Below are 27,509 nucleotides of genomic sequence, written 5' to 3'. Positions count from 1 at the left end.
GTGCTTCTTCCCCAGATATCAGCACCTCGTCCAAGTCTCTGCCCAAATGTCATTTTCCAGTGAGGCCATCAGGAATCATCCTACTTAAAACTGCATACACATCTCCCCATCCCCCCCCTTGGTGCACTATTGCTTTTTTCTTAGCAGGTGTCAACTTCTTACATAGCATACAACTTTCACATGATTTTATTATGACAGTATTTGTTTACTATCTGCCCTACTAGAATGTCAGCTCCAGGAAGACAGGGAATTTTGTCTGTTTTGTTCGCTCATGTGTTTGTTCCCAGGGCTTAAGGAAGTACCTGATATATAGTAGGTGCTCAGCAAAGATTAGCTGAATTAATGAATGAATTGTAACTGGGGAGACAGACAACAGGTAAATATATAAATATGCATGTTTATATATTTATAAATATGGATATAATATCATACACATAGGAAAACATACATACCCAAACACATATAGAGACACACATATACATCTATGTGTGTGCATGTGTCATTCATAGGTAGGGAGACAGACAACAAATAAGCAAATAAGTACATACATACACATGTATATTACAATACATTATATATGATAAATATATGTGTATAAATTCATTCATAGCTTGGCAGATAGAAAACAGGTAAATATATATATATTTGTTGGTTTTCTCTTTTCTAGGCTGCACCCATGGCATATGGAGGTTCCAAGGCCAGGGGTCTAATGGGAGCTGTAACCACCAGCCTACGCCAGAGCCACAACAAGGCAAGATCCAAGCCACATCTGCGACCTACACCACAGCTCACGGAAACGCCGGATGCTTAACCCACTGACCAAGGCCAGGAATCGAACCCGCAACCTCATGGTTCCTAGTCGGATTCGTTAACCACTGAGCCACAATGGGAATTCCAATATTATATTTATATGCGTATGTATTCACACACATAGGCAAACATATATGCACACATACACATATGTTTGCCTGTTTGCTGTCCCCAGCAAACCCACTAATTTAACACATCTGAGTACCTGCTATATATATATGTATATATATGTATAAACATATTTGTGTGTACATACACACACAAAATAATGACAGGTGCAAAGAAGTCCAGCATCAAGGGCTTCTGTCCTGAGAATTCGCAGCTGGTCTTCTACTCTTTTCAGTTCCCAGCAGAGTTGGTCAAAGTGTCCACTTTAGCCTTAGTGCTGTCCTCTGCGGCCCTCACTATACTTCCTTCTACACTCAAGGCCCATGAGTTGTGCTGACCCTCCATGAGGCCTCTTAAAGAGGCAGGGAAGAAGCAGAGGAAATGCTAGATGCTGCACCCACTCTTAACACCCTTTGGGAGCTCCCCAGCATAGCAGGAAACACATGGACCTCAGTCTTTACTGAAAGCTTGCTCTCAGCCTGACATTGTGGCAGAAAGTTACCTGGTTTGAGTCCCTTGATCCTCACAACCACCCCAGGATGTGGGGATTGCTTTTATCGCCCCCATTTTATAGATAAATAAACTGAGGCTCAGCATGATTCAGTCCTTGCCCCGGTAACACAGCATTTAGGGTCAGAGCTGAGACTTGAAGTCTTGCCTGATTCCAAAGGCTCTAAACCTTCGCTATTCCAAGTGCAGTCCATGGACCACCAGTATCTGCATCACCTGTGAACCTAGGCAAAATGCAGAATCTCAGGCCCATTCGGTCCCCATTAAATCAGAATCTGCATTTAAGTAGGATCCTCAGGTAATCCAACTGCATTACAGTTTAAGAAGCCCTCATCTCAACTGGGCTTAATATTGAAATCACTTGGAGAGCTTTAAAATATCTGGGCGCCCAAGCTGCACCGCCCCCTTCCCAAGACCCTTAAATCAGATGCTCTGTGATAGAATCTAGACATAAGTTATTTTTAAAGCTCCCCTGGTGATTCTAATGCAAAAAAAAAAAAAAAAAACTTGCTCTAAATCAATTTTTCAAAAATTCCCTTACCAAAACAATCACAATTGGCTCTACACCTATGAGAATCACCAGGCACTTAGGAACTCGCACATTTCACAACAGCCCTGGGTCATTTTTAAAATTTTGCGTGTTTGAGAAGCACTGGCCTAAACATTACGATAAATTATAGCTCAAATCGATAGGCTAGAGTTTTAAAGTATATTTTACTGCCAGGTATAACCTGTAGACAGAAAATTGCGCACAGGCCCAGCTTAGCAAATACTTATAAAGTGAGTATCTTTGTAACAACCACATGGCTAGAGAAAAAGAATATGGACAATATCAAAAGCACCCTTGGGTCCCTCCCCCATCTTAACTTTAAAAAAATTTTTTATTAATTTTAATTTTTTAATTAACCCCCCCCCCCTTTTTAGGGTTGCATCTGTGGCATATGGAAGTTTCCAGGCTAGGGGTTGAATCGGAGCTGCAGCAGCCAGCCTAGGGAATAGCCACAGCAATGCCAGATCCAAGCCTCGCCTGCAACCTACACCATAGCTCAGGGCAACTCCAAATCCTTAACCCACTGAGTGAGACCAGGGGTTGAAACTGTATCCTCATGCATACTAGTTGGGTTCATTTCCACTGAGATACAGTGGGCACTCCTAAACCCTATCTTAACTTTTAGCTACTATCTTAACTTTTATGGTGATCATTTATTTACTTGTCTCTATAGCTTTTCTTCCTTTGCATGCAGATCTAAACAATATATTTCTTTTTGTCTGTGTCCAATTCTATATGAATGGGCTCATGGCATATGTTCTCTCTTACATATTGTTTCTTTACTGGACATCATTATGTAAGAATCATTCATGCTGAGGTTCATTCATTTTAATTTCTGTGTAATATTCTAATGTATACATATACCACATTATAAAAACATGCTCTTCTGTGGATGGATATTTAACCTTGTTCATAATATGGCTGCTACAAGCAATGCTGTCCTGACCTTTCCTCCCACACACATCAGTTAACTCTCCAGGGTAAACACTTAGGATTCCTCTTGCTGGGTTGTTGGTATTGCCCGTTTGGCTGGGTCACACCAACCGAAAGAAGGCTCTCACCAAAGTGTTATAAAGTTCCAGTGGTTCCAAATACCTGTTCATTTGATGGCAATCCTTCTTATCCACTTCCTCACAACAGTGTACAGATGACAAAAAGAGCAATTAGGTAGCAGTTTTCTCTGTCTTGAAGTCAAAACCCTCTTTTTCCCCAGCCCTGCGAGCGGTGAGAAGATGAATGCTGAGCAGTGGAAATTATGGGAGTTGTTTAATGATGAACCTGCGCCAGGTTAGGCCTGGATGGCAATCATTTCCTCCAGGTTTCCACCAATGGCTCCGTAAATGGAGAACATTTATCACAGGCAGAAGCATGTGGAATGACAAGGCGCTGGTGCTATAATGATTTTCCTTCCTGTTTATCACAAAGAAGATGATCAATCCAGGCAGGTGTACTGGAGTGAGGCCTCTTACCGAGTATTTGCCAACAAAGAGAGCAGATCAGACCAGCTGCTCACAGGTCTGGCCTGCGGCTGGTGCCCCCTTTGTGTGGGTCTGGTTACCTGCTCACATCCTGTTCAAACACTGAAAAGAAAAAGCATCCTTTTGTCTCATTCATTCATTCAACCCATAGCTACTGAGAGCCTACCAAGCACTAGGGATTCAACACTGAACAGGCAGACACAGTCCTGCCTTTAAGCACCTTATATTCTAGTAAGAAAACAGGTGAAACCACAGGGCATCAGTCAACTATGTTTATTAAGCACCTGTATTGTCCCGGGCATTCCAGCTTTAGAGATCAGCAAGATATGGTCCCTATATCCAAGAAGCTTATTGTTTAACTGACTTCTCTCTCGATGCCATGGGTGCTGTGACAGATGTAAGTACAAAGTATCTAGCAGAGCTCAAACAGAAACAACTAGATGAGATTTCAGACTCAGGCCTGCTATTCCACTCACAAGGATTCATACGTAACTCTCTCTAGCAGTAGGGCAGAGGCCTGAAGTGTTGAGACACATAACCCACAAGTTTTGATCATAAATTTAGGAGAATATTGGCAGCATAACGTGTACAAGAAACATTCACGGCAGCAAAGCCTAATCAGCCAAGGAAAGGTCATCATGCTTGATTCCCGAAGAGTTAAGGCAAAGGTAGATGCTATACTATCTTGAAGGTCTGTCTCAGATCATCAACATAATAGAAAGCATCCATTAAACCTGTCAGAGTTCCCATCATTCAGTGGCTTAAGGATCCGGCGTTGCTGTGGCTGTGGTGCAGGCCAGCAGCTGTAGCTCCAATTGGACCCCTAGCCTGGGGACCTCCAGATGCTGCAGGTGTGTTCCTAGAAAGACAAAAGACAAAAGACAAAAGACAAAAAAAAAAAAAAAAAAAAAAAAAAAAAAAAACCAGAGAAAACAAAACAAAACAAAAAACCTGTTCATAAGTGTTACCTCATATAATCTGCATAGTGACTCAGACAGGGAGGGGTTAGAACCCCGATTTCACAACTGAGGAAAATGAGGCCATGACAGGTCATTTGCCCAATGTCGCGCAGCCATGAATGTGCAACATCACAATTTGAACCCCATTCTATTTGTCTCTAAAATCCTATTAGCACCATCTCTAATATCTCTGGCTGGATGGTATACAACATGGAAGTTTCTTCAAGCATCGCTTTGACCTTTTCCCTGATAATTGAAGTTGTCTCTGCTCTGGTTTTGCTTGGCCAGTCCCTATCTAGATCCCCAAAACTCTACCCCCAATGACCCAGACACACCGTGTTCTATGTACGACCTGGACTCCAAGGTCAAAGAATACATGCCCTTGCTCATCCACATGCCTGTGTCTGTGTGTCCTGGGGAGGTCAGTATGAAGCTGAGTGTGGGACCCACAGGAGAGGACCAACCTGGGACAGGACTTGCAGCCATGCCCAAGTTCCTCCTGCACCATTAATATCTTAACTTTTTTTTTTTATTTCAGACGACTCACTTTTTAGATTTTAATAATTTATGAAAAGAGTAAATCACGACCAGAAATACTACTAGTCTCGCCAGCCATCCATTCTACTAACAGTAAAAATTAAAAAACAACGAAGGCAAAACAACATTGAATTATTTCTAGATTCTGTCGCCTTCCCAAGACTAAGAGCCTGTGTCTTGTTCTCACTTTATTAAAAAGGAAGATTAGCAAGTGTTGGAGAGGTGTTAAATCAGACTAACACCATGCTAAGATTTTTCCTTTGATGTTATTGGGATTAAAGAAAATTGGAATAGAAATAAATTTTCACTGTGTGATTCAGTACTTCATAATGCTGTGAATAGGTAATACTTAGAGTAAAATAAATGTCAAGTGCCACCATACTGCACATCTTGGAAAATGTTGCCTTAAAATAGCTGGATGAGATGAGAATATGGAAATAATAATGAGTGTAGCAGTTACTATATATTGGGGTATTTACTATAGCAGTTTAATATGCAGTCTCGGATCTTCCAAATACTAGTCTTCACAAACACTGCAAAAGGTTGTTATTATCCACATTTTGTAGATTAGAAAACTGGAGTAAAAAATGTAGTAACTGTCTCAAGATAATAAGGCTACTAAGTGGAAGATCCTTAATCTAAACCAAGGTCTCTCTAGCTTCCGAGAGTATCAGATATTCTGAGAAAGAGGAGCTCAGATTCACACCTACTGTTGGTGGTGACATAAAGCAGAATGTCAACTTTGGATAACAGTCTATTTGCTAAGACTACACAAATGTACACCCCAGGACCCAGCAACTGAACACCCAAATGAGAAAATGAGTGCAGATGTCCACACAAAGACGTGTATGCAAATGTTCCCAGTAGCTAAATTCATAATAAACAAAAACTGCAAACAGTTCAAATGCCCATCTAAAGGTAAATGGGCAAACAAATGGAATCTTACTCAGTAACAAAAAAGGCCTCAACTACTGACACAGGCACCACAATGGCTGAATTTCAAAAACATGATGCTGAATGAAAAAAAAAAAATTCTCACACAGAAGAGTATGTGCTCTAGCATTTCATTTATATGAAGTTCAAGAATAATCTGAACTAGCATAGAGAACAGACTTGTGGCTGCTAAGGGGGATGGGGGTGGAGGGATGGATTGGGAGTTTGGGGTTAGCAGACGCAAACTATTATATTTAGAATGGATAAACAACAAGGTCCTACTGTATAGCAAGGGAACTCTATTCAATATCCTGTGATAAACCATAATGGAAAAGAATATGAAAAAGGATATTCAGACATATCTGAATATATCTGATCAGCTGAATATATCCAGCTATTTTAAGGCAACATTTTCCAAGATGTGCATAATTGAATCTCTTTATGATACAGTAGATATTAACACAACATTATAAATCAATTGTATTTCATAAGCAATGATGAGGTCCTACTGTACAGCACAGGGAACTATAGCCAATCGCTTGGGATAGAACATGATGCAAGATAGTATGAGAAAAAGAATGTGTTTATATACGTGCGTGTGAGAGAAAGAGACTGGGTTACTATGCTATACGGCAAAAACTGGCACAATATTGTAAACCAACTATAATTTTTTAAAAAAGCAAAACAAAAAAAAAAAGATTGTCTGAACTAATCTAAGGTGACTGAAGTCAGAAAAGGAGTTACCTCCGGGGAGGGGAACTGACAGGAAAGGGGTACAGAGGAAGTTTCTGGAGTAAATATAGTCTACCTTGATCAAAAAATATAGATTATACCTGTAAGGTGATGATACAGGTGTGTGTGGGCATGGGGGTGTGTGTGTCTGTGTGTGTGTGTGTGTACACCAAGTTACACATTTAAGATTTGTGCATTTTATTCTCTGTAAATTATAACTCAATAAAGTACCAGGGGAAAAGTCTGTAGCTCTGTACATAAGCCAACCTGCCTCCAGTTAGGACGCATAAGCAAGTTGACAAGCTCTTTCAGAATTCCACTGCATATTAGAATCAAAGAATGCCCAGCTATGCCTGGGTGGTTTTCCTCATTTTAAATCATACTCTTGGGCCTCTTAATCACACTTCTCTTCCCAAGACATTTGAACACACTTGAGGTCAGATTCTGCCTCATCTTTCTATCTTCAACCTCTCTTCCATTGAGCCTTACACATAGAAGTTCTCAACAAAGAGTTGCTAATTGAATTTTCATGTTTTCATGTGCTATTTTAATTTTGTTTAATAAAGAATTAAAATCAGATTTAAAATGAACAAGTGTTGCTGTTCTCATTCATTTTCAAAGTCCACCTCCCACCCCCAGCACTACACTTCAGCCGTGACAGCTGGAGGGGAAGGAAAGGAGCCTTTCCAAGGAGGACAAGTCAAGCTTCATCTAAACAGTCCTCTAGCTCTGAGTGAAGAACTCTTAAAGAAGGAGTTACTTAAAGTTCAGTTTGTAATTACTGTACCATAGAAAATGCAGATTGAAGAGCAAAAGTCAAGTTTTATTAATAATTACAAGCCCTGTGGCCATAAAGATAAAAGTAACAATGCTATACTGGCCACTGCCTTTTAGCTTTAGTTCCAGATGCTAATGAATTTTGTCCCTGAACCAGAAAAAAACAACTGAGCCAATTCAACATTGGACATTGACTTGTAACGAGTGGTCTCAGCAGTGATTAAGCTTATACAACATAACCCCTATTTCTTCAGTAATGACCTTGGGGGACATATGCAGGTGAGAAGAATGGATCCTGATGGGAAGAGTCTGGGAAGGATGCTTTTGATTGAGCCATAGCCTTGCATGGAACTACAGGGTAGTTCCTCCAACTTTTACAGATGATCCATTCAAATTCAAGTTGGTCCTTAATGACTTCGTTCTCCCTTTGGGGGAAGACATCTGAAGATGGGAGTCTTGCAGTCATCAAAGCCATAGTCCAATATGGTCCTCATTCATCTCAAGGTAGAATACTTGGACCACTGTAGTACCATGACCTAGGACCAAAGCTGAAAATTGAAGTGAGGATGGAATGTATGTGCCACAGCATCCTTCTTTGGCTATGCCTTCTTTAACCCTTACCTTCATCATATATGACTAGTTTCCTTTTTAATGAGCCTGATGTTAGAGTCAAGTTAATATAGCTCTCATTTATTGAGTGTGTACACTATGCCATGTCCCATACCAGGCAATTAACATTGTCCTATATAACCCTTATAAGGTAGATGCCCCCATTGCATACGTAGGAAAACTGGAGGTCAGATAAGTTTATTGACAAAGGTTACATGGCCAATAAGTGAGTGATAGAGCTGAAACAGGGACCCAGCTTGTCTGATTCCAAAGCCCAAATAAGTTTGGAAAGAGTGATTTCCCTCAGATTACTGCCAGAAACAATAGGTATTCCTATTACATAGAAATCCATGGAAAGCCTGGCCAAACCATGACTTTTCCTTAACCACTAAAAATAAAAGATGACATGGATAACATCTTTTTTTAAGGTGGTTCCTTAAAAAATGAAATATCATACTATCATATAACCCAGAAATCCTACTCCTGGGCATATATCCAGAGAGAGCCATGGTTCGAAAACACACATGCACCCCAGTGTTCACTGCAGCACTATTTACAATATCCAAGACATGGAAGCAACCTAAATGTTCATCAACAGATGAATGGATAAAGAAGATATGGTACATATGTACAATGGAATATTACTAAGCCTTAAAAAAGGATGAAATAGTTCCATTTGCAGCAATATGATGGCCTGAAAATTACTGTACTGGGTGGGAAGAGTTAGACAAAGAAAGACAAATTCATACGATATCACTAATATGTGGAATCTAATTAAAAATGATACAAAAGAACTTACAAAACAATAACAGACTCAAAGATTTCAAAACAAAGCTTACAGTTACCAAACTGGATATGTTGGGGGATAGGAATAAATTGGAAGGTTGAGATTAACATATATACACTACCGTATATAAAGTAGATAAGTAAAAAGGACCTACTGTATAGCGCAGGGAAATCTACTCAATACTATGTGATAACCTATGGGAAAAGAATCTGAAAAGGGATAGATATATGTATAACTGATTTGCATTGCTGTATACCTGAAATGAACACAACTTTGTAAGTCAACTATACTCTAATAAATTTTTTAAAAATAAAAGATGACAATAATTCTTGGGTTGAGTTGGAGAACTAAAGGGATCCACCCAATGGACTTACCACACCAGTTTCAAAAGTTGACTTCTGAGAGTCTGCTGGACATCCAAAGGAAGACAATGCTTCGAACATCTTTAGAGTTCACCTTTCCATTTTTAAAGCACTCATGGCAGATCGTTATAACATCTTCCCCCCTGGATTTTTATAAAGAATAGGAATTGTTCAGATTTCCTGATCTGTATTCTGAGCACTGTCCTATATGAGGCAGAAAAAAAATCACAAAGTGAACTTATGTCATCTCCCCTTAGACAGAAATAAATGAAAATCTCTCTGCTACTAAGATTTTCCTTCCACTCTTCCTGGGGAATTTGACAGTATCTGCAACACTCATTTCATTACATGCCTTGCAAAGGTTCCACAAGGATAATCATTCAGGACACCTCAGGTTAACACAATGGTGATCTTTCTCTATTCCCAAGTACCTCTGGACACCTAAGCAAAGGTGATTCTGCTCTTGTCAGGACCTCTTTGGCCGCCACCTAATCTCTCCATCTTGCAATTGACTAAGAACTACCCAGGATGAAAGCTCACACCTAAAAAGTGAAGTTAAAAACACATGTCAAATGTCCTCACTGCCTACAAGATCAGAATTTGCACTTGTTCTTAGTAGAAGATTCAGTCAAAGAGAAGACAAAGCAAAGGGCAAAAAAGCCATCTGCATGGACTGAATGTTTATGTCCCCAAATTCATCTGTTGAGGCCTAATCCCCAATGTGAACGGTATTTGGAGGTGAGGCCTCTGAGAGGTAATTAGGTTTCAATGAGGTCATCAGCCCCGAGATGGGATTTGTGACCTAACAGAAGGATGCAGAGGCCTGAGATCCCTCTACAGGTGAGGGCACGGGGAGAAGGTTGTCTGGGTACCAGACATTGTACCTGCTAGCACCTTGATCTTGCACTTCCAGCCTCCAGAAGTATGAGAATAAATGTTTGTTATTTAAGCCTCTTAATCTATGGTATCCTTGTTACAAAAGCCGGAGCCGACCAAGACATCAACATATAAGCAGAACAGTGAGCAGTGTAGGATATGAAATTTCAGAAATTCCCGTTGTGGCTCTGCAGGTAAAGAACCTGACATAGTGTCCATGAGGATATGAGTTTGATCTCTGGCCTCACTCAGTGGGTTAAGGATCCAGCATTGCTGCAAGCTGTTGCATACTTTACAGAGGAGGCAAGGATCCAGTATTGCCATGGCTATAGTGTACACTTGCAGCTGCAGCTCTGATTCGAACCCTAACCCAGGAACTTCCATATGCCATGGGTGTGGTCATAAAAAGAAGGAAAAGAAAATATATAAAATTTCGGAGCCAGCAGTCAGGTCTCAAAACTACTACCTTCTTCACCCACCTCCCCTTCCGAAGGCCTACCACTAAGAATGTTATTCAACTTAAGAAAAATAAAAATGAATACTAATTGAGCTTTTACTCATGCCAGGTGTTCCTCCAATTCTCAAAACAGCTCAGCACAGGGTAATTTTAATGCCCATTTTGCCTGTGAGGAAGTTATGGTGATCAAATTTGCTCCAAGTTACACACTTATAAACAGTTGAACCAGGATTTGAACGAATAATCTAAATTCCTGCAGGGTCACTGAAAACATGCAGTTTTCACTAGGATGTGTACTATTGGTGTTATTAGTAATGTTTACCCTGGTATAAATGGGTAAGCATCCAAATTTTTTTTTTTTTTTTTTTGCTTTTTAGGGCCACGTCCGTGGCATATGGAAGTTCCCAGAGTAGGGGTCAAATCAGAGCTGCAGCTGCTGGCCTATGCCATAGCCACTGTAACTTGGGATCTGAGCTGCAACATACACCCCAGCTCAGGGCAACTCTGGATACTTAACCCACTGAGCAGGGCCAGGGATTGAACCTTCATCCTCATGGGTACTAGTTGGATTTGTTTCCACTGAGCCACGATGGGAACTCCTCGAATCTTTAAAAAAAAAAAAAAAAAAAAAGCTAAATCCCATGTGGTGCCACAGGAGAACTGAAGATGGAAATAAAGTCATTCCCATAATAACTTCCCAGGGACCCTGAATGAATGGCCTCATAGTACCATAGGGTGAAATGTAGACATCTAAAAATTGGTCTTAACATCATACCCATTAGGATGACTACTATAGGAAAGAAAGAGAGAGAGAGAGGGGGAAAGAAAGAACCGAGGGAGGGAGGGAAGGAGGAATGAAAGGAAAGGAAAGGAAAGGAAAGGAAAGGAAAGGAAAGGAAGAGAGACAGAAAGAGAAAGAAAGAGAGAGAAAGAGAAAGAAAGAGAGAGAGAAAGAGAAAGAAAGAGAGAGAGAGAAGAAAGAAAGAAAGAAAGAAAGAAAGAAAGAAAGAAAGAAAGAAAGAAAGAAAGAAAGAAAGAAAGAAAGAGAGTAGTTCCTGTTGTGGCTCATCAGGTTAAGAATCTGGCATAGTGTCCATGAGGATGTGGATACTATCCCTGGCCTCGCTCAGTGGGTTAAGGATCCAGTGTTGCCATAAGCTGCAACGTGGGTCACAGAGGTGGCTTGGATCTGGCATTGCTTGGGCTATGGTGCAGGCCAGCAGCTGCAGCTTCAATTTGACCCCCAGCCCAGGAACTTCCATATGCTGCAGGCCTGGTCATAAAAAGAAAAAAAAAAAATAGAAAATAAAAAGTACAGGCCGGAATGTAAAGAAATTGGAACCCTTATGCACTGTTAGTGGTTATATGGAAAATAGTATGGTGATTCCTCAAAAATTAAAAAAAAAAAAAAGAATTACCATATAATGCAGCATTTCTACTTCTGAGTATATATCCAAAAGAATTGAAAGCACAATCTCAAAGAGATATTTGTACACCATGTTCATGGCAAAGTTGTTCACAAGAGCTAAAACACAGAAGCAAGCCAAGTGTCCATCTACCAATAAATGGATAAGCAAAATGTGGTCTATATAAGCAATGGAATTAGTCTTAAAAAGGAAGGAAATTCTGGAGTTTCCTTGCAGTGCAGTAGGTTAAGGATCCGGCATTGTCACTGCAGCAGCCATAGTCACTACAGCAGCTGTAGTTGTTGCTGTGATGCAGGTTTGATCTCTGGCCCAGGAACTTCCACATGCCATGGGTGCAGCCGAAAAATAAAGGAAGAAAATTCTGACACATGCTAAAACTTGAGGACATTATGCTAAGTGAGACACGCCAGTTCCAAAAAGATAAATAATGCATGATTCCACTTATATCAGGTCCTTAGAGTAATCAAAATCATAGAGGCAAAATACTTTCTGTATTGTGATTGCTGGGAGCTGGAGGAGGGGAGGATGGGAAGTTATTATTCAACAGGTATAGTGTTTCAGTTTTACAAGACGAAAAGAGGTCTAGAGATGGATGGAGGTGACAGTTGTATAATAGTGCAACAAGATGAATACACTTAATACCAATGTACACCTACAAGTATTATAATAAGTTTTGCTTTTCTGTGTATTTTGCCACAATTAAAGAAATTCAGAAAAAGAATTGGTTTTGATTTCAACCAAAGAAGTCTAAGTAGTAGAAATTGGTACCTGGTATTACAGTCTACTTTTGGCTCCAGCCCTTTGCACTAAGGCTGTCACCTAATAAATAAAACATGAAGCCAACCACGACTCTTTCCTCTCCTCAGTCCTCGCATCCAATTAGCCACCATGTCATCAATTCTACTTCTCACAGATTTTTCAAATCCTTTTCCACTCTACGTTATCACATCTACTTAATGCAGACCCTTGTTGACTCATGTGTGTGCCTCCAATCTCATGTCTCATTTCCTCCAACCATCTTCCCAGCTGTAGCCGAAAGAACTTTACAAAGACCCAGATCAATCGTTTCTCTCCTTGACTTATATATCCCATTACTGACACCCTCTATAAGATAAAATCCAAGTTCCTCGTCCTAGCAGAAAAAGTACAATGTCACTCTGCCTGTTTTCAAATTCGTTTCACACCAGCTCTGCCCCCTCAACATGTTTTAGAGATCCCAAGATGCTCACAGTTCTCACCAATACAGCTGGTGTTTCAGGCCCAGGTCATTCCACACAGACACTGTTTCACTTGACCCAAGTGCTCTCCACTTCCTTTCCACCTAGAAGGAGAATTCCTGTCCCTTCTTACACTGCAACCTAAATGTCACCTCCTCCAAAAGTTCTGTCCTGCCAAAGCTAATCATTCCCTTTGCTATGCTACCTCCATAAGTCGTATAAACTTATAAAATACTTGCCATAGTGCCCGATGCTTCACAAGCACTCCATAAATTGGTATTTATTATTATTATTATTATTATTATTTTGTAGTATGGTAACTCATTTGCTTACAAGTCCACCTCTATTGCAAGACTGTGAGCATTTTTTAAATGGCAACTGACTAGTATTGCTTTCCTGTGTTATGTCCATCATCTTGGAACAAAACCCAGCACAGAGTAGCTATAGCAAGAACAGAAGGTGTAGAACAGCTCTTCTTAATTATTATGTATTTTTACTAAAGTACAGTTGATTTACAATGTTGTGCCAATGTCTGCTGTAAAGCATAATGATCCAGTCATACCTATACATACGTTCTTTTTCTCATACTATCTTCTATCATGTTCTATCACAGGATAGTGAATATAGTTCTCTGTGCTGTACAGTAGGACCTCATTGCTCATCCATTTTAAATGTAATAATTTACATCTACTAAGCCCCAAATTCCAGTCTATCCCCCTCCCTCCCCCTTGGTAACCACAAGTCTGTTCTCTTTGTCTGTGAGTTTGTTTTTATTTTATAGATAGGTTCATTTGTGTCATATTTTAGATTCCACATGTAAGTGATATTATATGGTATTTATCTTTCTCTTTCTGACTTACTTCACTTAGTATAAGAATCTCTAGTTGCATCCATGTTGCTGCAAATGCCATTATTTCATTCTTTTTATGGCTGAGTAGTATTCCATTGTAAATATATGTACATCTTCTTAATCCATTCATCTATCAATGGACCTTAAATTGCTTCCATGTTCACTACTGTGAATATAGAATAGCTCTTCTACTCAAACCTTCTTCTTCATCCTCAAAAGAATAGACTACTAAGGAGTTCCTGGTGACACAGTGGGTTAAGGATCTGGCATTGTCAATGCTGTGGCTCGGTTCAATCTCTGGCCTGAAAACATCATGACTCAGGTGTGGCAAAAAAAAAAAAAAAAAAAGGAGTTCCTGTCGTGGCGCAGTGGTTTACGAATCTGACTAGGAACCATGAGGTTGCGGGTTCGGTCCCTGCCCTTGCTCAGTGGGTTAAGGATCTGGCATTGCCGTGAGCTGTGGTGTAGGTTGCAGACGCGGCTCGGATCCCGAGTTGCTGTGGCTCTGGCGTAGGCCGGTGGCTATAGCTCCAATTGGACCCCTAGCCTGGGAACCTCCATATGCCGTGGGAGCGGCCCAAGAAATAGCAAAAAGACCAAAAAAAAAAAAAAAAAAAAGACAGAAGGAACTACTAATCTCATAATTGTCCAGGTTCCAGTACAATGATTGAGCCAAAGTTACCGACAGGGTCACTCTTCTTCTGCTTGGTCCATCCAAGCAAACAAATCCTACAGAGCAGCCAGTCAGGTCATTTGAGCCCTTTTCTTTTACCCTCATACACTTCCTAGAATTTGGTCAGCACTTGTCTGATTGCTGATCTGGGAGTTTAGACATTAATAGAGATCCCAACAGATTCTTATGGAAGGCTACATACTTCAGCCCATTTTACCAATGAATTTTAAAATAGTGGCTCTCAACAGAGCCTTAGTCAAACAATGAAATGGGTGCCTTGTTCCCTGCCTGCTATAATTTTATGTGACTGCTTCACTCAAGAAATCTTTTGAAGAGGGACTTTTCTGGTGTAAGGAAGAGCTTCCCAGAATGCCTTAAAAAGCATTTGTGTGTACTAACAGTACCTTGGTCCCATTGTTGGTCCAAAGAAGCTCGATGAAAGTCTATTAATTTGCACTTACTGGGAAGCAGACCATTAATGGACCCTGGCCAGTGGTAAACCACTCCCATGAGGACTGCACATTTTGAAGACTCCATTCAAGCAAACGTTACTGCCTAGCTCTGAAGCTTTCCACTCTTCTATCTAAAGCAGATTTCAGAGGTTTCATTCTTAAGAAAGATTAATAATATATTAGGAACATAAAGGCAACAGGAGCATAAACTTAATGGCAAACATATAATCAATGTTTCATAATGTTTTTAGAATAGGAGACTGTAAGGTGTGCTCTCTATAATTTCTTTCCCAGACCTCATAAATAAACCATGACTCTTTTTTCCCCCATGTTCAACTGATTTATAGGCAGATATTTAAGTAAAGTGCTCCCATTCATTACTAATACATGGCATAATACACAATAATAAGTGACAATAGCTCAACTATGATCATTTAACATATTAATAAAGCACCAATGTAATTTAAAACAACAACCCTCTCACTTTACACAATCTCTGGCTAAGAAGCCAGGAGAAGCAAGCAGGAGAGACCAACAGCCAAAGGATAGAAATCCCAGAAATCCTCATTCTTCACAAGGGAATCGTCAAAAAATAACAAAGCACCAGTCACTAGAGGCGGAGTCTCAAAGCCACTGCTGCACATGCTGGAAACAACCACCATGCCCCCCATCCTCCCAGTGGCAGGAGGAGCTTTTTTTTCCCATTGCAAAATCTAGATTCATCAGTACACCCTGGGTACAGAAGCCTCCCGAGGAAGGCTAGCGCAGGCTCTGATTTCAAGCCTGATACAATGACCCATTGTACACTCTTATGGGAAATGAGATGGGAGCACTTCGCTGAGAACAGAATTAACCCTTGTCATTTAATATTTCATGCCATCCTGGAAGCTCCGTAACATGAACAAATGGCTACTGCTGAAATGAGCCTTGTTTATCCTGAGTGGGATTTAATGATAAGGATGGCAGAGCCGTGTGTATCCTGAAACATATCAGACCTGTGGTTGATAATGAGGTATCACTGGATTTGTCGTGCACTGGAAAAAAATTAATGTCCTTACTTTCGGGGTTGGAAACACAGGAAGAACAGCTATTGTCCTAGCTTAAAATGGGACATAATTGAACAGGGGAAATGACTTTTTTTTCCCTAGAGGGCAGGGTCTAGTAAGAAGGAGAAAGTAAATTACTTTAGGGATGATGTGCTTTTTTAAGGTAGAAGGGCTAGTTGCCTGGGTTTTTGATTTTCAGAGCTTAGATTCCTTTGCTCTTCTCCACCAAAAGAACATCTGTTTTATAAGCTGGGCTCTGCCAGCCCTTCTTCCTCATTTTTCAGATGATGAACTGCCTCTACACTGTGATTTATGAACCTCAGAGATCCCATGGCGAGCTTGTCTGGCTGGAGAACTCAGCACTTCAGTTTCAGTTGGCAAATTTTCTAGGAATGCAAGACTCAAGATAAAGCACAATGAAAGGAGATCCAAAAGAAGGAAGATGGGGCAGAGAGGGATATGCTCACTGAAAGATGTGAATTGTGACACAAATGGCTAGCATACCACCAAAGACTGGTTCTTCCCATGCCAAGTGCAGAATTATTGCAGGGAACTATCTGTCCATCCAAAGACTGCTTATCCCAGCATCCTTTGCATCTAGATGGTGTCATGTGACTTGTTTTCACCAACTGAATGAGAGTAGAAGTGGTGTGCATTTCCTCCAATACAAAGTGAGTAAGAAGCAGGTGTGCCTTCTCCATCCTCTTTTTCCTCATCAGCCAATAGAAGAGAGGATTCTAGGGACCAAGAAGAGGGCAGAGCTACAAGATGGAAGGAGCCTAGGTACCTAAGTGACTTCATAGACTGCTGTCCGCTTACAAAATAAATGAAAAATGAGCAAGAAATAAATTTTTGGTTAGTGGAGCCACTGAGATTTCAGGGACTAACAATTACGGCTGCTTGATCAGTACACAAATCAAAGCACTTTAGTAAAAAGGAAATAAAAACTGTGCCATGTTTTAGATTACACATATAAATAACATCACATTGTACTTGTCTTTCTGAATTATTTCACTTAGTATGAGAATCTCTGGCTGCATCCATGTTGCTACAAATGGCATTATTTCATTCTTTTTTATGGCTAAGTAATATTCCATTGTATACATGTACCACATCTTTATAATCCATTCATCTGTTGATGGACATTTAGGTTGTTTCCATGTCTTGGCCATTGTGAATACAGAAGAGCTCTTTTATTCAATCCTTCTTCCTCATCCTCAAGAGAAGTACTCTTTGCTTGGTGCCCTGCAATAAACACTGAACTTTCCCTCAGCACAACCCAGTGTCAATAGATTGGTTTTATTGAACACAGGTGAGCAGACCAAAATTTGGTTCAATAATGGAGGGAAAGTTGTTTTTTTTAGCAAGCAACTCCACAGGAATCTCCAGTGACCTTCCACCAAACTGGGATCTGGGTCAGATTCAAAGTTCTAAGTTCCAGTATTACACCCTGGTCTCACCAAGAAACTCTTTTTATGCTGGACAGAAATAGAAAGCTCCCTAGTTCTACCTGAATGCCAGAAGCAGTGGTGTGATACCTAAGGGCATGCCAGATGGATAAAGAGAACACCCATGTCTTTGAGGCAAAAGCATCCCAATTAATAGAGACACACAAAACAGACGGAAGGTGTTATTACCCACCCCAGCCCCCCACACCAGGAAAAGATGATTTCCAAAGTGGGCAGAGACATCAGCATCTAGAGACAAAATTCCTTGATGGTCCAGTGGTGCATCCCAGGACAAGGAATTCTAACATGATGTCTAGTAAGATATCAGCAATCTCCATGTGTAAACTCTAGGTCTGATGGTTCCTTAAGTTTCTTAACCACCATGCTCAGCCTGTACTGAAATGACACCATCATCCAGTTAGGAGAGGAATCCTCAGCTGTCAGATGCTTTTAATTCTCCCATGAAACTCAAAAGTACCATCTTGCCTAAAAGGAAGCAAATTGTGAATGCTTAGCCATTTGAAGGCTCAATTACCACATTTGCCCCCACAGTTAGTAAATGACACACCCTAATTGGGTAATTGTGTACCTAAATGCCTGATAAGTGTGCAAATTTCTGGGCAAATTGAAGGCATGATATATGTAAATCAACCTGCAATCCTATTAAACCTAGCTGTCACTGCATGTCAATCACAAGGACAGACAATCATATCTACCTCATTCTGTGAATCCTTTGAGCCAAAGCATTTCTTGATATTTATGTTTTACTAGTGATATAATAATGTATAGCTTATATGACACCTAGTAGTAAATATGAATCGTCATTTTCCTGGCAAAAATGAGAGTCATCTGACCTGTGAATTCTTACAAATGCAATTTAATTCTGCCTTACTCAAAAGGGATGTCAGTTCTTATAGCTGAAGAAAGAGGAATCAATCCCCAAGAAAAGGATGCTACTATCTAAAAATGTTCAAAGGTTTTGTTTATATGTGCTAATGTATGAATGCCAATAGTATATATATATTCCCAACACCAGGCCCTATGCTAAGCATCTCATTTAATCCTGGAACAGCTTTATGAAGTAGATACTATTGTTAGCCTCATTTTACAGATAAGGAAAATGAAGTACAAGAGATATTAGGAGGCTTGCTCAAGGTCATGGAGCAACCAGGTGGCAAGTCAGGATTTGAACCTGCCTCCTCTCCCACCTCCCATCTCCAATCCATTCTCAAGTTGTAATGGGTTCCATCTCCTTAATTTCTTTCCAGTAAGGTTACATTCTCCATCTCCACTGTCACTAGCTTGGCTCTGGCCACCATCATCCACCAGCTGTTTTCAAGTTGACCCCCTCTCTCCCTGCAGCCAGGGTGGTCTTTCTGCAACGCAAATGTGATCACATCACATCTCTTGCTAAAATGCTATTGCCACCATGATGGAGTTCGAACTCTTTTTACATGGCAAGCAAATCGTGTCATAAATCTTCCCATAGAAACTTGAAGAAATCATGGAACTCTATTCATCCATGAGGATGTCACCCCCTGCACACCGCTAGAACAGGTCCTGTCCATGTCCCCAGGGACTCTACAATGCCAATGCAGTTATCATCCTTACCACCACAACATTTCAGCCCTTGCTGGGCTTTTCCTCCACTTTGATTCCTAGAAACCCCATTCTCACTGGGTGCTGCTTCTCACTATCCAGAGATTCAGTTCTTGAATCATTTATTTTTTTCTCTGCACACTTACTCCCTCCATGAGCCCATCCAGCACCATGGCTTTAAATCCCATCGACACAATAAGGGCTTTAAAATGGGATACTCTAGGCTTAACTTCAATTCTGAACTACAGACTCAAATTTCCAATTAACTCATTTAGTCTCTATTTGGGTGTCTAACAGACATCTCAAACTTAACATGGCCAAAAACTACTAACCCATCACTTGCCCCAAACCTGTTCCTCCTGCAGATGTCCCCATCTCAGGAGATGGCAACTCCATCACACCAGAGTCATCTTTGCCTCCACTCCTCCTCTTGAGTACCACCTATCAGTCCTGTGGGTTCTACCTTGAAAATATACATCCTAAATCTGACCACTCTTCATCACTTCCACTACAGGCACTGTGGTCCAAGCCACCATCACGTCTCACCTTCAGTACCAACCCAACCTCAGTCTCTCCGCTTCCAGCCTTCCTCCCTCTGTCAGTACTACAGAAACTCCTCCGAAACAGAAATCTGGTCACTCTGCCTACTCAACACCTTCTCCCTTCACCCCAAGTTTTCTCTTCACACTTAATAGAAGGCTAAATCCCTTTCCAACCTCAGTTCTTTCTTTCCATGCTCTCTACTTGCACATAAAATTATAATTATACATTAGCCAACCTCCTCGCCATGCATATTTTATGTCTTTCTTAGTTACTCTAATGTAACTTCATCCTACAATGCATCCGATTTCTCTTTGGGTCAATATTACCCATTAAATGATAATAACCACAGTTACCATTTACTGAGCTTTGTGTGTGCACATCATTTCTTTCACTTGGTTGGCGGCATTGTAGAACTTAGAGAAATTCAGCCGTGTCTGGAATTGCTCCCTTGGGCTCAGCATGACACTCAGGTCTATCTTTCTTTGGCCAAGTGTGATGTTAGTGGTAAGAACTGGGTTCACAGGGAACAAAAGCAGCCTCACAGTTGCATTCAATTTTTCTCTCAGCACTGCTATCTCCCAGACTCCTGAGGACTTACTGGCCCTACCACGTGACCTTTAGCAGAGACCAAACCCGGCGGTGGTAAACAAATACAGTTTTACTGAAGTTCCATGATGCTCTGCATCCTGATTTCAAGCCAAGCCATTCGGACTGGAATGGTGCTTCCAAGTTGACTCAAATTCACTTAGAAAGGACCAATCAACTTCATTCTCTTCAACTGTGGAATGAGAGATGTGTTTTAAGTGCCACTTTACTAACAAACCCTCTTCTTTACAAATAGAATTCCTATTTTGTCCAGGGTGACTGACAAACATTTCTTCCCAGACCCCACTGCAGTTAGGAATGATCATGTGACCTAGTTCTGGCCAATGGGGCAGAAATAGAAGTTTAGTGGGTGGGGCTTCTGGAAAAACCATTGCTTTCCTGATAAAAATGGAACTGACTCAACAACTTTTGCCCTTCCCTTTTCTTACTGGCTGGAAGGAGGGCATAGATCATGCATGGACGTAAAACAGTCATCTTGTGTCCATTTTGACAAAGACAAAAGAAAAGAGGAAGTTCCCTGGTAGCTCAGTGTGTTAGGCATCTGGCATTGTCACTTCTGTGGCACAAGTTTGATTCCTGGCCTGGGAACCTCCTCAGGCCATAGGTGTGCCCGGGGGGTGGGGGAGGGGGTCGGTGGTAGGGTGAAAGACAAATGTAGAGAATGGCTGGTGAAGAATAAAAACCAGAAGAAGCCCAGGTTCCCAATAGCATCTCTGGGTCCCCACACTAGCCAGACCTCCTAAACATCTCCAAGCTTTCTTTATACGATGAAAATACACTTTTTCTCCATCCAAGCCACTAGTTATTACGCAGTCTGTTTCATGAAGCTGAACATAAAATATCTGATATTATTACTGTCCTTCTTAACCATCTGTTTCTCTGAAGCATCCTATCAAAGAATAAAAAAGTGAAGGCTGTCTTCCTTCATGAGCCTGCCAACTCCACAGTCAGTCTTGCCTGTGAGCTGACTTCCTGGTCTCACTCATTCAACAAATTTACCGAGTTCCTATTATGGGCAGGCACTGCTGAAGGGCCAAGTCTTCAATGATGAACACAATTCCCCAGTGCCCCTTATCTCAATGCTTATGTGAATCTAAATGCTAACATGGCCTTTAATCCTCCACTCTGGAGCCTACTGTATGTCACACATTCTTCCTCTTCCTCCTTCCACTACAGTAAACACCTATCCAATCTGGAAACTTCAGGCCACTTTTCTTTATATAACGCTGTTCAGTTCTTCATGCAATCTCTTCTGCTTTTCCAAGGTTGAGGAAGGACAGGATGAGGTCAATTGTGATTCTCTCAAAACTGAAAGTTGCTGGTTGTACAAAGGTGAGATTAGAAGATTCCTAAAGTTCCTTAAGGATCTAAAATTCTGAGTTCTGAAGTTCCCGTCATGGCTCAACAGTTAGCGAACCCAACTAGCATCCATGAGGATTCAGGTTAGATCCCTGGCCTCACTCAGTGGGTTAAGGATAGGGCATTGCCGTGAGCTGTGGTGTAGGTCGAAGATGCGGCTCAGATCTGGCGTTGCCCTGGCTGTGGTATAGGCCAGCAGCTGCTGTTCTGATTGGACCCCTAGCCTGGGAACCTCCACATGCCATGGGTGCCACCCTGAAAGACAAAAAGACCAAAAAAATTAAAAAAATAAAATTCAGAATTCTACATAATTCTTTCTATTCTCCAACTGCTTTTCACCTTTCATCCATAGGCACACTTCCCATTATGGAAAAATCTTGGGTAATATAGAAATGTCACTTTGCCTTTGAATCCAAGGGTAAGACCAAGATTTGTTTGGTCATTTTATTTGCCTTCAGGTGCCAAGTGCTTTTTTTACATAAGTAAAGGAAGAATTCAATCAATTCTCAAGAGAATGGAAGGTAAATGCCATTTTTGAGAGAGGATAACAGGATGAGGAATCCTGAATAACTGAAACAAAATGCAACATTGGTGCTTTTGTCTTTTAAAGACAAAGATATTCCCCCTCTTACCCCTTCTATTCTCTTCTCTCCTCCTCTCTCCCCTCTCCCTCTCCTGAAAATAAAATAAAAATAAAAATAAAAAATAAATAAAAAAGCATATCCAAGCCACAGAAAATATTCTATGAATTACATCTCTGACAGCCTAGACATGCCTAAGTGTAAAACATCAGCCAAGAAATCATTTCAATCAAGTCCCTGTGTCAAGCATAGACACTCCTAGAAAATGGAAACAGATACACTTTTGGTTTAGCAGGTCCCTCTCTTCCTCCAAGGAGGTCTTTCGGAAAGAAATGATGGAATCTCTAAAGTAACTGCATTCACTACAACAGGATTTCTCACCCTTGGCCCAACTGTTTATTTGGGGGGCGGGGGGACATCCTGTGCTACGTAGGCTCTTTAGCAGTGTCCCTGGCCTCTACCCCACCAGGGGCCAGTAGCAACCTCACCACCACCACCACCACCCAATTGTAATAAATGAAAATGTCTCCAGACATTGCCAAATGCCCCCAAGGAACAAAATTGCCCCTCTAAGAACCACTGTCCTACAACAGTCAGACTTCAGCTTTACTGATTTTACTTGAGAGTGAAACTAGAGTGTGCCAACTTGAAGAAAAACATACAACATAAGAGTAGTGATGGTGGAGTTCCCATCATGGCTTAGCAGAAATGAATCTGACTAGCATCCACGAGGACGCAGGTTCGATCCCTGGCCTCACACAATGGCTTAAGGATCCTGCATTGCTATGGCTGTGGTGTAGGCCAGCAGCTACAGCTCCAATTTGACCCCTGGCCTGGGAACCTCCTTATGTTACGGATGCAACCCTAAAACAACAACAGCAACAAAAAAGAGTTGTGGGTGTTTTATTCAAGGTTTTGCTGAGGACTATAGACCAGGACACTGACTCAGGTAGCTCTGAGGAAACTGCTCCAAAGAGACAGAAGAGAAGCCAGCTTCTATGAGGTTTTTGCCTAAGGAGCACATGCAGTCAAGCATACATCTTGTTAAATGATTACTGCGAAAATACTGACTAGTATCCATGAGTTTCAGGTTCGATCAGGGGGTTAACAATTTGGCATTGCCATGAGCTGTGGTGTGGGTTGCAGGGGTGGCTCAGATCCCACTTTGCTGTGGCTAGGGTGTAGGTCACAGATGTGGCTCAGATCTAGTGTTGCTGTGGCTGTGGCATAGGCCAGCACTTGTGGCTCTGATTGGACCCCTAGCCTGGGAACTTCCATATGCCGAGAGTGTGGCCCTAAAATTATAAAAATTACTGCTAATTGCAAAGAACAGACATCACAGGTTAATGGTTTTAGTGCTTTCCCATGTATGAGAAGATGCAAGAATTAGGGGTCTTTGAAATTCTTCCTGAGGGAATCATCCAACCATTTCAGGGTCTGTTTATCCAAAGCATAGACTGCCCCATCCTATTTTTCATCCTTAATTCCTCTCAAGGTGCACTCTAGGTGGGCAACTGCAGTGGGTTACAACTTGCCCTCATAGAGCTGGGTGGTAAGCCATGCTCTGCCTGAGCCATACTAATTTTCCTATGTCCAACAGTGTCAGGTCCCATTTATTTCTGAATCACATCTCATTTATAGCCACCACTGCTCACCACTGGTCACCTTGCAGAGCAAAATCAGTTCCACCCTTGCCACTCACAGAAAAATAAAGTACATCCAATTGCATCATTGAGAGACAAAAATGCTTGCATTTGCATTTATCATTTTAATGAAAAACAAACCCTTAGGACAGAAACCATTCATGTTCCTTCTCTGATACTGTGCTTTTCTGATTTCTTCCTGGTTCATGGTGGCTCCCCCTCCATCTTCTTGGCCAAACTTCCTCCTCTTCTTACCCCTACCTATCAAATTCCTCAAGTCACAGGTCTAGGATCTCATCTTTTTTCTCTTTACACCAATGGATTTAAATGCCACCTTTATCCTGATAACTTGAAAGTTCTGTATCTGGCCTTGACTTCCGCTCTGAATTTCAGACCAACTCTCTACTTGACATCTTCCCTTGGATGCCTCCCAAAATCTCACACTTAAACCTAAGAAAAGTTTTACTGTTTCTTCCTAAAATGTTTTGTATCCAGTCTTCCCCCATTTAAGGAAACACCACCAACAGCCTCAAAGTTATCCAACTCAGAAACCTAGGAATCATCCTTATGTGTCCTCTCTCTCCTTTCCCTCCGTCCAATCTAATCCTAAATTGAACCCCTTCTCTATCTCTCTCTGCTGCTACTACTGCCCCAGACTTGGGGCAACCCCAGTGCTTAACTCCAGAAAGCATTGTTTACATTATTGTATAGGTAAAAAGTACCCCCTGGAGTTGTGCAATGATCCAATTATAGGATCATAAACATCACTTACGATTCCCTTGTCCAAATTACCATCATCTCTCACCAGAATAAATGCAACAATTCCTAACATGTCTCTATGGCTCCCACTCTGTCCCTAAGAATCCATTATGCACCCAACAACCAAGAGGGATCGCTTTTAAAATATATGTGCAATCACGTCATTCTCTAGCTCAAAACCCCTCAAGAGTTTCTCATTGCTCTTTATAAAGTCCATACTCCTCTCTATAAATCCAGAGGTTGCCTAATATGGATCCTGAAAATCCTTTCAGTTTTAATTCTTAATCCCTCTGTTCCATCCTAACACATTTTCTTTTTAGTTCCCCAAATATAACAAATTCCATCCTTCCCCAGGGCCTTTGCACATGCTGCCCTCATTACCAGAAATGCTCCTCCAAATCTTCAATATTCTTCACATGACTGAATCCTTCTCATTTCTCAGTCTCAGTTGACCAGACCCTCACTTACAAACTAAGTGTTTCTCTTTTTTATCCTTTGCCATAGCACACTATTTCCCTCAGAATGCTCGTACATTTTAACCACATGATACTGTCTGTTTGTTCATGACTATGTTCCTAGTACTTATTATAGTACCAGGGTCATATTGGTACTTAATAAATGCTTCTTAAGTTAAATGAATACATGATTCCCACCATTAAGAGATAACCATTGTTAATGCTTCAGTGTATGCCATTTCTAAACCTTAATCATATTTAACTTTAATGGTCTTGTTTCTCTATTAACTCTAGGACTAAGTATTTAGTATAACAATAATAATAATAATAATACATGGACACTTAAAAAGTATATATGATTCATGTATTGGCTCAAATGTTATTTCCTTAAAAAGGACCCCTCAGTCACACCAATCAGAGGACACTGTAACCTCAATCACTACGACATCACCTTGTTTTAGTTTCTTCATGACATCATCACCAGCCAAATCATCTTTTATCTGTTTGTTTACTTGCATTCCTTGACTAGAATCAGCTTCATAAAGGCAGGGACCAAGTTTATTTTGTTTAATGCTGAATGTCCAATTCCTTATCAATATCCAGATAACAGCACAAATACAATAAATGTTTGTTGAATGATGAACGAATGTCTGAAGTTTCTCTGCCCAGAAAGTGCTCTGAGCCAGATGGACTTAAGGAGGAGCCTGTTAATTGCACTTGCAATCAAGGCCATTAACCAGCCCTACAGGGGCACTGACACGTTAAAGATGGGCTCAGTCCATAGCTGTCTTGGACACTTGGCTCCAGTCCTGACAGAATGCACAGTGACATTTTTACTGACACAGGATGAAGGCTTGGCCTTTCCGGTCTCAAAATGGGGCTCCATGTCTCATCTGTCAAAAAGAGCAGCTTCTGCTTCCTCCATTTGCTAATCAGAATGACAGCAAACTTTAGCCAGAGTCAGTGTGTTTGAGGCTGTGGGGCCAGAACCACATGACTTACAAATGAAGAAGCTGCTGAGGGAAGCAGCAGAGCAAGAGAAAGAGGCCAGGACAGTCTGTCTTGGGTCAGAGGTAGATATCGAGACAGAAGAGAGTCCAGGAAATACAAGTATTGATAATACAGTGTATGTTCAGGATATTCCTTGTTCTTATTCTAATCCTTTGTGGTATGGCTCATTTCACCAGCCTAACCAGAGGGTTTTTTTTTAAAAAAAAAAAAAAAAAAAAAGATGTTTCATTGTCTCAGCTGATGATGCTGCAAACCAGACAATGTCATAGACTGGTGACTCCTGGGCCAAGTCCAGCACATAGATATGTTCTGTTTGGCCTTCAGACCATCTTTTAAAAAGTTGAATAACTTGCCAAAATTTCTAAACTGTAAAATTATATATATCAGAAAAAAGCATTCCTGGCTTCTCTTGAAAAATTAGGTCTGGCAACTCTGAACCCATGTTCTCTTATGCCAACATTCATTGGACCTGAATGGGCACCATGAGCTTTGGATGAGGTATGTGTCTCCATGTCCCTCATTTCCTACCTGGCCCCCTTCCCTTATTCCTAACACCTTCCAGCTCTTGAAAGTATTTGAATTCATGATCCTTGCTTCCCAAAAAGGAAGATTCTTTATTCCCCTGTCCTCAGATTTCCAAAGAAGAAAGTGTCTACCAAGATTGTCTCCCCCTTAAGGAGACCCCCAAAGAGATAGTTTTAACCTCTGTTTCTGCCCTTTCCTGGCTCCTCCCTACAGAGTGAGAGTAACTAATCTGACTGGTGAGCTTCCTAGGGACTGGCCTTCCATTGGGTGGACTTAGTTTGCCCCAGAAGCAAAGAAGGAGGCAACACCCACTCTCTTGTTCAGCCGATCTCTGAGAGAAGAAAGCCAGGACTCCTCCCTGCTTCTTAGCAGTCAGCCCCCACCGAAGTCCTCTCTGGCCCCCTCCAGTGAAAATCTTAAGATGTTAAAGCAGACAGTGACCCTGCACTGAGCTGACTGGGTGAGGATATTCAAAATTGACTTGGCTACCCAATGCTATCAGTGGATGGTTCAAGACCTAGACACTGGGGAAGGTGGCAAAAGACATCACCTCCACTCTGTGTTCTCCAGTCTGCTTTCCCAGAGAACTCCATGCTTTGGAACTTGAAGGCCCTTAATAATAAATAATATATTTCATTTCTCCGTCAAGCTCCTTGTTAGTGTTTCCTTCTCATTAGAACCAGGACAGTAGCAGGAGACAGTGATCAGAAGTCCTAACCGCTAATAGGTCTCAAAATAGAGTCCTTAGTGAGGCTTGGAGGCTTCTGAAAGCCACAAATAAATATGATGTATCTTCCTGAAGCATGCATTTTACTCAAAGATTTGGGAAG

The 27,509-nt window shown here is 41.1% G+C and overlaps 1 long non-coding RNA gene across 7 annotated transcripts in view; it reads right to left on the bottom strand.

Annotated features, from left to right (window-relative positions):
- LOC110259931 (uncharacterized) overlaps positions 1-27,509 on the bottom strand; it is a 563,371-nt gene that overhangs the window by 418,046 nt on the left and 117,816 nt on the right. Inside the window, exons 5-6 of one of the 7 annotated variants that reach the window (XR_002342414.2) lie at positions 9,165-9,356; positions 7,420-7,942 (exon numbers count right to left, since the gene is read on the bottom strand). The exons of 5 other annotated variants lie outside the window; for them this stretch is intronic. This is a non-coding gene — a long non-coding RNA (uncharacterized LOC110259931). Of the gene's footprint in view, positions 1-7,419; positions 7,943-9,164; positions 9,357-27,509 lie in introns of those variants that run through there. One more of the 7 variants, XR_014840787.1, reaches the window with a different exon arrangement.

The sequence above is a fragment of the Sus scrofa genome, chromosome 3, assembly GCF_054392235.1.
Source record: "Sus scrofa isolate SSC_HxYL_T2T_F1_AM1 chromosome 3, Sscrofa_HxYL_maternal_Yorkshire_Landrace_v2.0, whole genome shotgun sequence".
Classification (NCBI taxonomy): domain Eukaryota; kingdom Metazoa; phylum Chordata; class Mammalia; order Artiodactyla; family Suidae; genus Sus; species Sus scrofa.
Note: the sequence above shows the minus strand (reverse complement) of the source record. Positions and strands in the feature narration are given on the sequence as shown.